The following is a 13,169-nucleotide window of genomic DNA, read 5'->3' on the forward strand; positions in this document are numbered from 1 at the left end:
TCACAAAGGGATATTTCACTAATTGTGATCCAAATTAGTTAATATCAATATTAGACACTATCAAAAAGTGTGCATATTACACACTGTCAGACAATGTCTAATATACTGATTTTAAATTAGAAATTGTCGCACAGTTTCGAACATAAATTAGAAAATAAATAACACTACTAACAATAAATTAAAGAACTACATACTTTAAAAGACATAAAGTAAGTAAAAGACTAGGAGAAGAGAGAAAAGAGACATAAATTAAAATTTCATTAAATAAAAGTGCTAGAAAATTACATTCATATTCTCTCTCATACACAAGGAGTTAAATTTTGATTTTCAGGGGTATCGAAATTTTAACATGCATTCGTCAAGATTTCGCCAAGATTTCGCCGAAATTTCGAAAATTTCGAAAATTTCGTCGAAATTTGCCGAAATTTCGCTCTCACCGCTTCTCTGTCTTCTCCTTCCCTGTCTTTGGCAAAATGAAACAATTCAAACAACTAAACAATCAAATCCAGCCAAACGAAAATAAACCCAGCCAACTGGCCCAACTCTTCGCTCACTTAATTGCACAAACCCAACCAACTCCGGCCAGATCTCGTCGGCCCAAGAGAAGGAGAAGAGATCGGGGAGGAGAAGAGGGAGAGGAGAAGAAGGAAGGAGGAAAAGATGTGACTGGGCAGGGAGAGAGATGAGAGGGAAGAAGTCACAGCCGTAGGACCCAAAACATACAGTTTGATTTCAAAATACATCACAGATGCAAGAAGAGAGTTGCTGAGTGGGGAAGACCGAAGATGCCAAGAGGAATAAATGTAATGACAAACAGTAATGTTAGTATAAAATTGTTGATGCTCAAAAATGGTAGAGCAGTCAACGTCGAGTCGAACCACGTAGGCCCGTTGACCCACCACTGAGTGGATGACACGTCGAAGTGGGGCAGGAACGGGTAGCTGGGTCCGACTGGTGAGTAATGAGAGAGAATGATATCCAAGCACCCTGCACAGGTACACAAAAGTGAGCGGGAAGGGCACCGGTGTGGTGCCGGCCAAAGCTCCTCCGACGCTCAAGTCAGTGTTCAGAGAGATCTGAGAGCAGAGTGAGTGAATAGTATAATAATGATTTCAGTTGTCCTTTTGTGACAAGAAGGTACCTCTTTTATAGTACCTTTGGAAGAGTGTCAACCAATCCGGTGACGACACGTGTCCTTTGTGGTGACTTGCACTGTAGGAGCGCCACGTGGCACCGGTCTCGAGGATCCGAGTGAATTGACACGGGCCGGGGGCCCGGGAGGCTTGAGCTTGGGAGGCCGGAGCCTAAGAGGCCGGGGCCCAGGGGGCCGGAGCCCATGAGGCCGGAGCCTAGGAGGTCATGGGCTAGGAGCCCAGGAAGGACTTAGTCTTTTGGGTCTAGGCCCAAACAGCATGGTGTTGGGCCTTGTGTGACTTGTCGTTATGCCGAGATGATTAGTCATACGAACAAAAATAAAAGAAAGAAATGGGCTTTGTTGTTTTGGCCCTTTCGGGAGATAAAAAGAGAAAAGGAGGTGGGAATGTGGGATTGGCTAGAATTCTATCTGCCTCCTCTCTTTAGCTAAGCTCTCAAAAGCTTAGTATTGCTTTTGATTAATCTCTTCAAGCCTCAATCTTTGTGCTAACGTTTCTCTTTAATCACATCATTTTCTGATCTGGGTCTTCATTACTTCTCATTCAGATCATAGTTTCCAATTTTGTTTTTAGCCTCTGCTACTGCACTGTTGGAAAAACTAGTAATAGAAACAAACCCATTTGGTTCTTTTGGTTTTTGTTAGTTAAAGCTAGATAGAGAAATAATAAAATAAAAATAAAAATAAGATTAAATAAAAGAAAGAAAAAGATTTGAAAAGTGAAAAAGTGAACAACAAATAAAGAAAGAAGTCAAAGGACTCACGGGAAGGAAAAGGAATAAAAGAAAAAAAAGAAAAGAAAAAAAAAAAGAGAGTTAAGGGGTTGATTGGGGTTTGAGGTATTTGGACAATTGGGCAATTGGAATGAAAAAAAAAAGTTTGGAGTTTCGTTTAGTTGTTTTTAAATTCTAAATTCTAATATATTTATATATAAAAAATAATTAAAAATACCCTAAAGGGCCTAAACTCTAATATCTTATACCATATCATAAATAATATAGAGTATAAATTATAAAGTATATAAGGTTTAGTATATAGATTATAGAGTATAAAGAATATACTAATTTTATTTAACAGTATTTGTCTCCAGTGCGCATTATATTTATCTTATATAACATAAAACCTACTATATAATTAGATTTCTTCAATATTTTTTATCAATGTAGTAGATAATATGTTAAATAAACATATAGTAAAGTTTCATTCAAAATTTCCATATTTTGATAGCAATTTCCGTCGTTTCTGTCTAATTTTTGTCGAAATTTAAAATTTTTCGAAATTTCCATCGAAATTTCCGTTTCGAAACCCGAAATTTTATTCCTTGCTCATACATCATAATAAAAAAGGCTTAAAAGAAAAATCCTATGAGAATACTAAAAAGAGGCAAAAAACTAAAAATGTAGAGAAAAAAATAAGCTCAAAGATGAAGAAAAGAGGGCTGGGGTTGCCTTTTATAGGCAGATACTACAAGGCTGTCACGGAAGGTTCTAAAAAAAGATCTAAGAGTGAGTGGACACATGTCATGGTGAGAGAGGCGCTAGCACAAAATGAGGAGGCGGGCTGGAAAAAGCTGGAACCAGCCTTTAGGCAGCAGTCACAATTGCCACATGGCGCGTGCTGAGTGGCTGAGAAGAGATTAATCAAAATGAAGAGAGAGGCGGAAGGGTGCTGGGCGGCGGCTTGCTCGACTCACATGGGAGAGCGTGAGAGAAGAGAGAGAAGAAATGGGGAGGCGGCTTGGGTTTGATGGCTTGGCTTGCAGGAACCGGCTGGAGAGAAACGTGAGAGAAAGAAGGGAAGGCGGCTGGAATGCTTTCTTGAGTGTGCCACATGTCACTTTGGTATTGCCTGAGAGTTTGATTAATCAAACCAATTTGGTTTTGGGCGAGTGACTGTTCAGCTTCCATTGGGATGGTCCGGCTGGTTGGGCTTCTCAATTTCTTCATTTCTGTTGGGCTAGGCCGCTGCAAATGGGCTTTTTCTCCATTCATTTCTTGTTTTGGGCTTTTCAATTTAAAAACCTACAACACAAATAAAACTAATTAATAAAAATTCTAATTTTAAATCTAGCCTAAATAAAAATAAATGCAACCTAATAAAATCTAAGAAATATGACAAAAACTAATAAAACCAAGGTAAGAGGGAAGCACCACCATGAATATTATTCGAACCAGGTCAAAGAAAACCTATGGGGCGTCGTGCAGGTCGAAGTCAGTGAGAAGAAATGGGCGGGTGACCCAGTTTGGCAAAACGGGTTGCGCCTTTTTTTTTTCTTTCCAATTCTGCAATGGACGAGCGAGATCAACTAGGTTAAATGAGGTGGGACGGCCCAGATTAAAACGTGCGTGAGCGATCCGGTGTGACACAGCTCACATTGAAGTACAAGAACATAGAAGTCAAACTACGTGGCTGTTTTTTGGACAAAAAATACAATTGAACTAACGAAAGAGGAACATTAGCTACAATATTAAAGTTAAGGGAGTATATTAATAAAACTCATAATACGCATCCTGAATTGACATAGGAGTCAAAATTTCAGTTTTTTTTTTTTTTAATTTTTACTTTTCCACATTCATAATCATTAAAGTTTATTAATTTGAAATTATCAGCCACCTAATCAATTTGAGACATATTTTAAATGGATATAAAATACTAAAACCAAAATTTGGACCTCGACACTATTGGATGGGTTTAGGTTTGGATTTTTAGGTTACACGATAATAGAAGGCCTCACAAGCATAAAATGCATTAAAGGGGAAAAATTTTAAAAATTTTAGTCCAATAAATCAAATCAACATAATTTTGCTAATTAGAGTTCAACATTTTTAATCGTACAAGTGAAACAAAAAAGACAAGTTTCGCTTGATAAACAAACCCAATAATATTAAAACTTGGGCCAATTTATCACCTTAAGAAAAGAAGTGAGCACTTTTGACACGAAACAGATTAGGACACATTCAGTTAATTAAAAACTTAAAATTAAATAAAATACAAATATATAAAAAGATAATTAATAATAACCTCAGTTTAGGCTACTTGATTCCTATATAGTCCACCTTCTTAATTGGGCTTCCCAGCGGGTCCACTTGATTTTCTTCCGACCCAAATTTTATTCTCTCCCACTCCCTCTCTCATTTCTCTCACTTCTTTCTCCTCACCCTCATTCTTTCTCTTCACTGTCACTTTCTCTCTCTTCGATGCATCGTCGTCCGGCCATGGATGGCGGCGAGACCCACCTCCCCGTGCTCGACTCTTACTCCTCTTCTTTCACATTGCCTCGGATCATCCATCCAATCACCAACGATGACAAAACGATGCGAAAACCAAGAGTCAACTCCGGCGGCGATCTGCTTCTTCCGACCACGACGAGGCACCGGACCTATCGGGTTTTGTTCCTCTTGTCGTTCTGAACACAATGGTACCCTCTAATCATCCATCCACCCAGACATGGCGGCGAATCACCGTCACTAAGTAATATATATTTTGGCTAACAGAGTTCAATTTTAGGTGTGGAGGTGAACGTTTATGGTAAAACATACAATACTCAACTGAGTCAATTGGAAGGTGTAAAGGATATAGAGAAGCTGACACAAGTAGATGGAGGCTTTCTCAAACTCAAACCTCGTATATTTATTATCAAGAGTGTTGTATTTGTAGTTCATTTTTTCTCTAAAATGTACTATTCTTGTTTTTCAAGGTTACTGGGGGTCCAATCTCTCAATTAAAATGAGTTAGTCTCAAAAATTACTGTATAGCAATGGCGATTTCTCTTTGAATATACCATTCACTTTTCTTGAGTATGTCATCCCAGCGGGAAAGAAATTCCTGAAAAAGGAAAAGATCCAATTAAACATGAACACTGGTATTGGAACAAAAGTTTTGTGCAAGACAACCAGTCATCCTTTGAAGGTGCCGCTTTGATCATCAGTCAGAGGTCTTACTGTCTTATATATTATTTAAATAAGCAATGCGGTAACGTTTTTTATTTTTTCTTGACTTCTCAGGAGTTACGGAGACAAGTAGGAAAATTGAGTTTTCTATATGAAGCAGATGTTCTCAATTGGTCACTTAATGACTTAAGTTTCTTATACACTGTAAGTTTTCTATATGACGGGCTATGATTGTTTATGTTTATCAGTAACAATATGTAAGTAAGGCTATCAGTAACAATATGTAAGTGGGGGCTATGATTGTTATTGCTTATAAGTAACAATATTTGTAAGTAGGACTATAATTATTACTGCTTATCAGTAACAATATGTAAATGAGACTATGATTATTACTGCTTATCCGTAACAATATGTAAGTGGGGGCTATGATTGTTACTGTTTATCAGTAACAATATTTAAGTGAGGCTATGATTGTTACTGCTTATTAGTAATAATATGTAAGTAAGGGCTATAATTGTTACTGTTTATCAGTAACAATATATAAGTGAGGCTATGATTGTTACTGTTTATCAGTAACAATATATAAGTGGGGCTATGATTGTTACTGTTTATCCGTAACAATATGTAAGTGGGAGCTATGATTGTTATTGCTTATCGGTAACAATATGTAAGTAAGGCTATGTTTGTTACCTCTTGGCCGTAACAATATGTAAGTGAGGCTATGGTTGTTACTGCTTGTCAGTAACAATATGTAAGTGAGGCTATGATTTGTATAAGTTGCCTTGTTTTTTAGTTTTTTTGTATAGTGAAAAATTAAAAATAGTTATTGTTGGGTTTGTTTTTTTTTTTTTTTAAATGTGGAAAAGAAAAAAAAAAGTGCTGCTATTTTGACCTAGTTAATTTATTTTTATCCCCACTATACTCTTTATAACTAAGAAGTGAAATTTCGGATTTCGCAGAAATTTTGATGGACATTTTGACAAAAATTAGACAGAAACGACGAAAATTGCTATCAACATACGAAAATTTTGAATAAAACTTTACCATATGTTTACTTAACATATTATCTACTACATTGATAAAAAATATTGAAGAAATCTACTATATAGGTTTCATGTTATATAAGATAAATATAATGCGCGCTATAGGAAAATACTGTTAAATAAATAGAATTAGTATATTTTTTATACTCTATAATTCATACACTAAATCATATATACTCTATATACCCTAATACTCTTTTTATACTCTATAATCTATATATTAAACCCTATATATTCTATATTCTATAATCTATATTCTTTATAATATGGTATATTAGGGTTTAGGCCATTTATGATATTTTAATTATTTTTTATATAGTCATATATTAGTGTTTAAGGTTTAAAAGCAACCAAATGAAACCCAAATCAACCCTTAACCTTTTTTTCATCTTTTTTTTTTCTTTTCTTTCTTTTTTGTTCTCTTTTCTTTTCTTTTCTTTTTCTTTCCTTCCTATTCCTTCCCATTAAGGATGTGTTTCAGACGGATCGGATCGGAAATATGGTATTCCAATTCCAATTCCAATCCAAAAAATTTCGGAATGAAATTTTTATTCCAAAAAATCGGAATTTCAACATTTCATTCTAATTTGAAATTTTTGGATTTCTCGGAATTTTCGAATTTTTTCATAATATCACATTTTCGGAACTTTCAGATAAAAATTTGAAATTTTCAGATAAAAAATCAGAATCTTCACGTTACTTTTTGTTATTAGTAAAAAAAAAAAAACAATTACACGTACAAAAAATGTGGGTGTTTTTGTTAGCATTTATGTTATTATGATACACATATATTTATAATATACATATGTTTATATTAATAGTATTAGTTTTTTTTTTTAATATATATGTATGTGTATGTTTAAAACAAATAAAAAATTAATAAAACATATAGTAAAAAACTAAATAAATGATATAATATTAATATAAATACGAAATAAATTGGCATAATTTCGAAAATATCGAATCGGAATGCCTTTGGAAAATTTCGGATTGCATTCGGATTGGATCAAAATTTACAGATACATTCCAATTCCAATCCAATTTTTTTCAGAATTTTCGGAATTCGGCATTTTCGGATTTCAGATTTGATTCGGACGTTCCAAAATTGAAAATTTTCGGATTGAAATCGGTCGGATTCGAATTTTCCAATCCAAATCACACCCCTACTTCCCGTGACTCTCTCTAGTTCCCTCTCATTTCTCTCTCCTAGTCCCATAAAAAATCCCCAAAGAAAAAGTCAAAGGGTTGCAGCGCCACTGTACTTGCCTTACTTTATTGTCTTTACTGGTCTTGGCCGCTGCTTGTTCCGATCACAACATCAAGAGGACAGACTTGAACGCATCAACTAAGACCAATAGCTGCGCATCTCTTCCTCCTTCTCCTCTCTCTGTCTTTCTTCCTCCTCTCCTTCCCGATCTCCTTCTCTTCCTCCTCTCCTCCCCCTCTCTTGGGGTGCTGAGATCTAGCCGGAATTGGCTAAGTTTGTGCAATTAATTGAGCAAAGATAGAGAGAAGAGAGAGAAAAGCACTTAGAGTGCAAAAATTGCTGGGTTCGAAATTTCGGCAAATTTCCATACCCCCCCAAAAACGAAATTTTTGACGAAATTTCGCCGAAAATTTTGAAATTTTATTCTTTGTTTACAACCAACTCCAAAATTAAAATTTTTAAAACTGATTATTATACCCAACAACTTTTCCCAAAACACCCTTATTAATACCCAACGAACACACTTAATACTATACACTCAACCTATTCTTTTCTATACCCAACAAACAGACCCACCACCACCACATAGTACTCTTCCTCCTTCTTCCTTCTTCTGCTAGTTTCCTTTTTTTTTTTTTTTTTTTTCTCCTTCAGACATATTTAATAATTAAAAAAAAAACCCCTCATTTTCTTTCTTTTTTTTTTTCCCTCCTTTTCTTTCCTTATTTTCCTTTTTTTTTTCATTCTTAAATTTTTTCTACAGAAACTCCCCAGCAGACTCCCTCCTCCCTCCCCACCCAACCAACAATACGCCGATCTAGATGTCTGCGACGTCGGTCAGTTGGCGTCATCTCTCTCTCTTTTTCTGTTTTTCATTTCTCTCTTTATTCCTCTCTCTGGTTTGCTACAATGGAGGCCAAATCAGATTGGGTCATTTTTTTTTTGCTACAAGAAGAACGTAGAACCACCAGTCCACCACGTACCCTTGCTTTGGTGGTTATGCAAATAGAAATAGAAATAGAAATAGGAAAGGAGGGAGGGAGAGAGAGAGAGAGAGAGATAGAGAGGGCGATGGAGGGTTGCCGGTCATATCCGCCGACGATGAGGTGACAATAGGGATGGGCTGTTGGCGATAGAGGTGTACAATGGGCCGAGCCGGCCCGATTCTGGCACAAGCCCGACCCATACATATAGGCCAGGTTGGGCCAATATTTTCTATCCCGTTGGGCCGGTTCGTTTATATTAGTATTTCTCAATTTTTTTTTTTAATTTACTATCAGTCTTGTTTCATTTTTTAATTTTGATTTTGGTAATGAAATTAGATAGAAAATGGAATGGCATAAAAAACTATTTGATTTATTAACAATAATATAAACTTAACAAAATTAAAATAATGAATTAGGCCGACCTGACCTAGCACGACCTATTATAGGTTGGACCATGAAACGGGCTGGGCTTAAGGTTTAAAATAATTGGCCCAGCCCATCCCGATTATTAAATGGGCTAGCCCGAGCACGACATGAAGCACGAATGAGGCGACTTTAAATGGGCCATCCCGTTGTGCACCTCTAGTTGGCGGGCTGGTGGGGATGGATGATGAGTTTGACTTAAATGAGTTTTTTTTTTAATTTAATTAGTATGTCTTTATTAGTAAATTTACATTATAGTAGAGTATGAAATTACATTCTCATTAAAGTATTGGGACTATTAATAAATTAATTAGGGCTAAATAGCCGCACCCGAAAAAATGGCATTAAAAAAAATAATTTGTTTTTAAGTTTTTTTGCACAATAAAAAGTGGCAATTCTTCAGATGTGGGAAAAAAACTAGCGGTAAAAAAAAAAATTCACTGTGCCACTACAGCACTTACTTACTGTAGCATGTGGGCCGAATGATCACTATATTTTAAAAAATGAACTTAAAAAAAAAACTCATATATAAAAGCCAGTAATTGTTAAATTAATAAGATATAGTGGTATAGGAATTTTTTTAATAGAAAATTAGAACTCCATATTAAGGAGATCAAATTTTGAAACTTCAAAATAGAGTTGAAAAACTAAAATTGTAAAAAAGCTGAATTATATCTTACGGGTGGTGTGGAAACCTCTACACTATTTTAATGTTTTTTGTTATTTTGTCAAAACACTATTTTAATGTTATAGAGGTGCGAAAATCCTTGAAAATCCTCTAAAAACATCTCCAACCGTAATGCATAAAGATATCTGCTGTCTATCAACTTCCCTGTGTCCTTATCTAAGAGGAGACAGACAATTTGAGAACAGAAAATCAACACTCGTCTGAGAATAGTAAAGGTCCCTAGCCAAACTAAATATTGTTTACAATATTTATTCTTAACCATTTCAATGTTTTAAACCCAAATTTGGAGTTCCAAACCAGACCCCATAACAAAATGAAGATATATATCTAATAATTTTAGACTCTAAGGCGTCATACTCATACATGATATATTTTCTCTAAAGGAATTTAAATATAATTAGAATTTAATAATTGAAAAGTGAAAAAGATAGAATGGAAACCAAATTTTATATAGATTTTTGCTGGAGTTAAATAGAAAAGGACAAATGAAAAGTAAAAAAAAAAAACAAAAAAACAAAAGAGATCTCTGAATTCTATTTAATTGCTCTCACTCATAAACATATTAGAATATGAGCCAAAGAAAAACCAACCATATTCAGATATCCAAACACAAATTTTGATAGAACCAATATACAAAAATAAGTGATAAGACACCAAAAACAATCGACCTCATGAAAAGCATTAAAGATGGATCAGAAACACCTGGCTTGGTGACTCTGTTAATACAGAGTGTAGGTCGCACAGTTTGTTCAGCGTCGATCATTTGGGGAAATATTCATCACTTCCATCTTTATTTATTAATTCATGGTTTTCAAAAACACTAATATTCAAACACAAAAACAACCACAAATTGAACAAAAAATTGAAAAGAGTAATTAGTGGGTTGGGAAAGATCAGAGTTCTGGCTTGGAAATAAAAATAGCGCAAGTTGGAATCAACTTCGATCATATGGGGAAAGTAACATCACCTCAATCCCAAACCCTAATTAAAAGAACAAAAAAAAAAAAATCACAACACAAAACAAAGAAAAAAGGTAGAGGCCTTGAGGCGTTGCCAGAAAGAGAAGAGCTACGGCGTCGTCTCATAGGCAGCGCTCAGACTCTAACTCAGACAGCGCTAATGATAATTAGATTTCGACGCCCAAATTCTAACCCTAACGGCTACTACGAGGTAAGCGAAGGCAGAGTGAGTGAGAGGGCAAAAGGAGGTGAGTCAATTTATAGGCTCTAGTCTTCCACTTGGAAACCCTAATCTCATCACGCATTTGGGCCTGGTTTTAAAATTCGAAACGGAGAAGTTAATATTAAGGATTAGAAACACAGCTAATTACCACATTGCCACTGATTATTCGAAACAGCTGCGGCCCACTAAACTAACGGGCCGTCGCAGCCATACTTTTCTATGCTTCCATGGGCTCTAGACTAGAAAAGCCCAAACTTGGAATCCAAAGTCAAAATAAAATAGGCAGAGAAAAACTGTAAAATCAAAACCCACCCACGTCTCTACACAAATTTTTACCCATAAACGATAATGGAAAACTATTAGGACTCGTTTGGTTTAAGTTTTGAAAGCTTAAGAATAGAAAAATAATTCAATTCTCATGTTTGATAATGGTAAGTTTAGGCCTAGGAAATGGTTTCTTGGCCTATAGGAATTTGATGCACCAAAAGAGTGGAAAATCAATCTCACATCTCAGCTTGGGAGTTTTTTTTCTCTCCCCTGGGAAAACATTTATCACACTTTTTCTGACAATTATAATCCTTTTAATATTTGAAAAATACCAATTTTATCCAAAAGAAAAAGTCTTCACATTCTTTTTATTCATTATTTTGTAAAACCCTTCACGCTTTCTTCAGACCAAATACCCAACATTCATATTCTATACATATAAGAGCAAGGCAGAGCTTCAACTTCAGGGGGCCGAAGAATTTCACTTGGTTCATCTTGACATCAACTTCGATTAAGGTGTGTTTTATATATCTATTCATCACCCAACATGATTCAAGTTTGTTTTATCTTCTTTGGCTGGAGCACAACTGAGAAAGAAACAATTCCTGAACTAAGCTATTCTCTTGCCTTGAATCAAGGACTATACTGATTGTATGACTCTGTGATGGTATTGCCACCCTTCCTTGTTCTCTTCATTATTCAACTCTCCTAGCTTGCCTTAAATTCTTCCACCAAGCTGAGCCGGGAACTTCCCTTGGGCCTTGCACACCTTTCGGCCTTTTAATTTGTTACGGCTCAAATGTCAAATATGGGCGTAAACATATTTGACATTTGAGCCTCGGCCATCTTGTCTTGGCCTAATGGTTGAGGAAATGCAAATGCTTTGAAACCTTGTTCAAACTTTGCTCTTGTAAATTTTTGGCAAGACACCAATAATTCCACACTTGTCATTTTTTTTGTTTCCTTAGCTAAGGCCATGACCTACTTTCTAGTGAATACCTTGGATAAGACCTCCTCACCTACTGCTATTCGGCAAATTTATTATCCTGGTCACGTGAGTGATTAGACGCTTACCGTTACATAAACCAAAGCATCTTGACAACTATGAACTCCTCTCAACTTGTGCTTTATTAATAATTTTGGAAAAGCTTTTAAAATTAAAATTAATAAATTTAAAAACCTTGGGCGACAAATTTCTTTGTCTCCCAAAGATACTTTAGGCGACAAACCATTATTTCGTCGCCTAAACCACCTTTGGGAGATGAATAAATTTGTCGCCTAAGGGTGCTTTAGGCAATGAAATAATGGTTCAATGCCTAAAGTGTCTTTGGGAGACGAAGAAATTTGTCGCCCAAGGTTGGTTTAGGCGATGAAATAATTGTTCGTCGCCTAAAATCATCTTTGGGAGACGAAGAAATTCCTTCGCTCAAAGATGATTTCGTCGCCCAAAGTCTTGGGCGACAAACATCTTGACAAAATTAGAGTTTGGGCGATGAAATAGTTTTTTTTCTTGTAGTGTGGACCAATAAAGAATAAACAAAATATCGCGGGCCTATATGAGATTTTTTAAAAATTAAGTGAACCAATGTTGCAAATTTGCAATTTCCTCAAGAAAATTATATTTTTTTGAATTTATCCACGTCCCTCTTCTTTCCTGATGGGAGGAAAACCGATAGCCTAAAATCTTTTCTTTTGTATATTATTTTTGTCATTAAATTTTAATTTGTATATCAATTCATAGTCATACATGAATTCTAATTTTCTTGTGAATATCGTAATTTGTATTTATTTTTCACAATTCGAAATTAGCTAGGGACCTTTCAGTTTTTAATGGATCTATAAGATAAAATACATAAAAGCCAATTGACAATTTCTAATAAAAATTGATTTTATTCGTATTAGATAAAAAAAAAATGAGTTGGGGGGAGGGGGAATTGAATTTGAGTGTTTTGTGAATAATTCTACGATCCTTCCAACTGCCAACAACTTCAACAAAAATAATAATTTAAGAACTAGATTGGAACAAATTAGACTTAAGATATTGAACCAAAAGTGAAAAAAATAAAAATTAACATATTTTTATTGTATTGGAATGGTGCATTGGGGATCAATGGTCCTAGAAAGTTGTATAATAATTCATTATTATTTCTATTGAAATCTCTGAAACCTTGGTTTGGTTTTAGAGATCCATGCAACCTGTTGCCACCAATGCAGCGTGCCCAGTCTTTTGCACCAAAATTTAATCCAATTTCGATCCCCAACCTGTTTTTGGTGCAGCAGCAGTACCTTTGGCCTTTGGATTTTAAATTGTTTTTATTATTTTTTATTAG

General features: G+C 35.2%; 2 non-coding genes across 2 annotated transcripts; both read right to left on the reverse strand.

Moving 5' to 3' along the window:
• Positions 1 to 10,077: 10,077 nt before the first annotated feature.
• Positions 10,078 to 10,178, reverse strand: LOC147286143 (small nucleolar RNA Z103). The gene has a single exon (XR_015122144.1). It is a non-coding gene; the product is annotated as a small nucleolar RNA Z103 (small nucleolar RNA).
• A 100-nt stretch (positions 10,179 to 10,278) lies between these two features.
• On the reverse strand, positions 10,279 to 10,363 carry LOC147286144 (small nucleolar RNA Z103). Its single transcript, XR_015122146.1, has one exon. It is a non-coding gene; the product is annotated as a small nucleolar RNA Z103 (small nucleolar RNA).
• Between the last annotated feature and the right edge of the window lie 2,806 nt (positions 10,364 to 13,169).

This window comes from Dryas octopetala, chromosome 4 (assembly GCF_963921425.1).
Source record: "Dryas octopetala chromosome 4, drDryOcto1.1, whole genome shotgun sequence".
In the NCBI taxonomy this organism is placed as follows: domain Eukaryota; kingdom Viridiplantae; phylum Streptophyta; class Magnoliopsida; order Rosales; family Rosaceae; genus Dryas; species Dryas octopetala.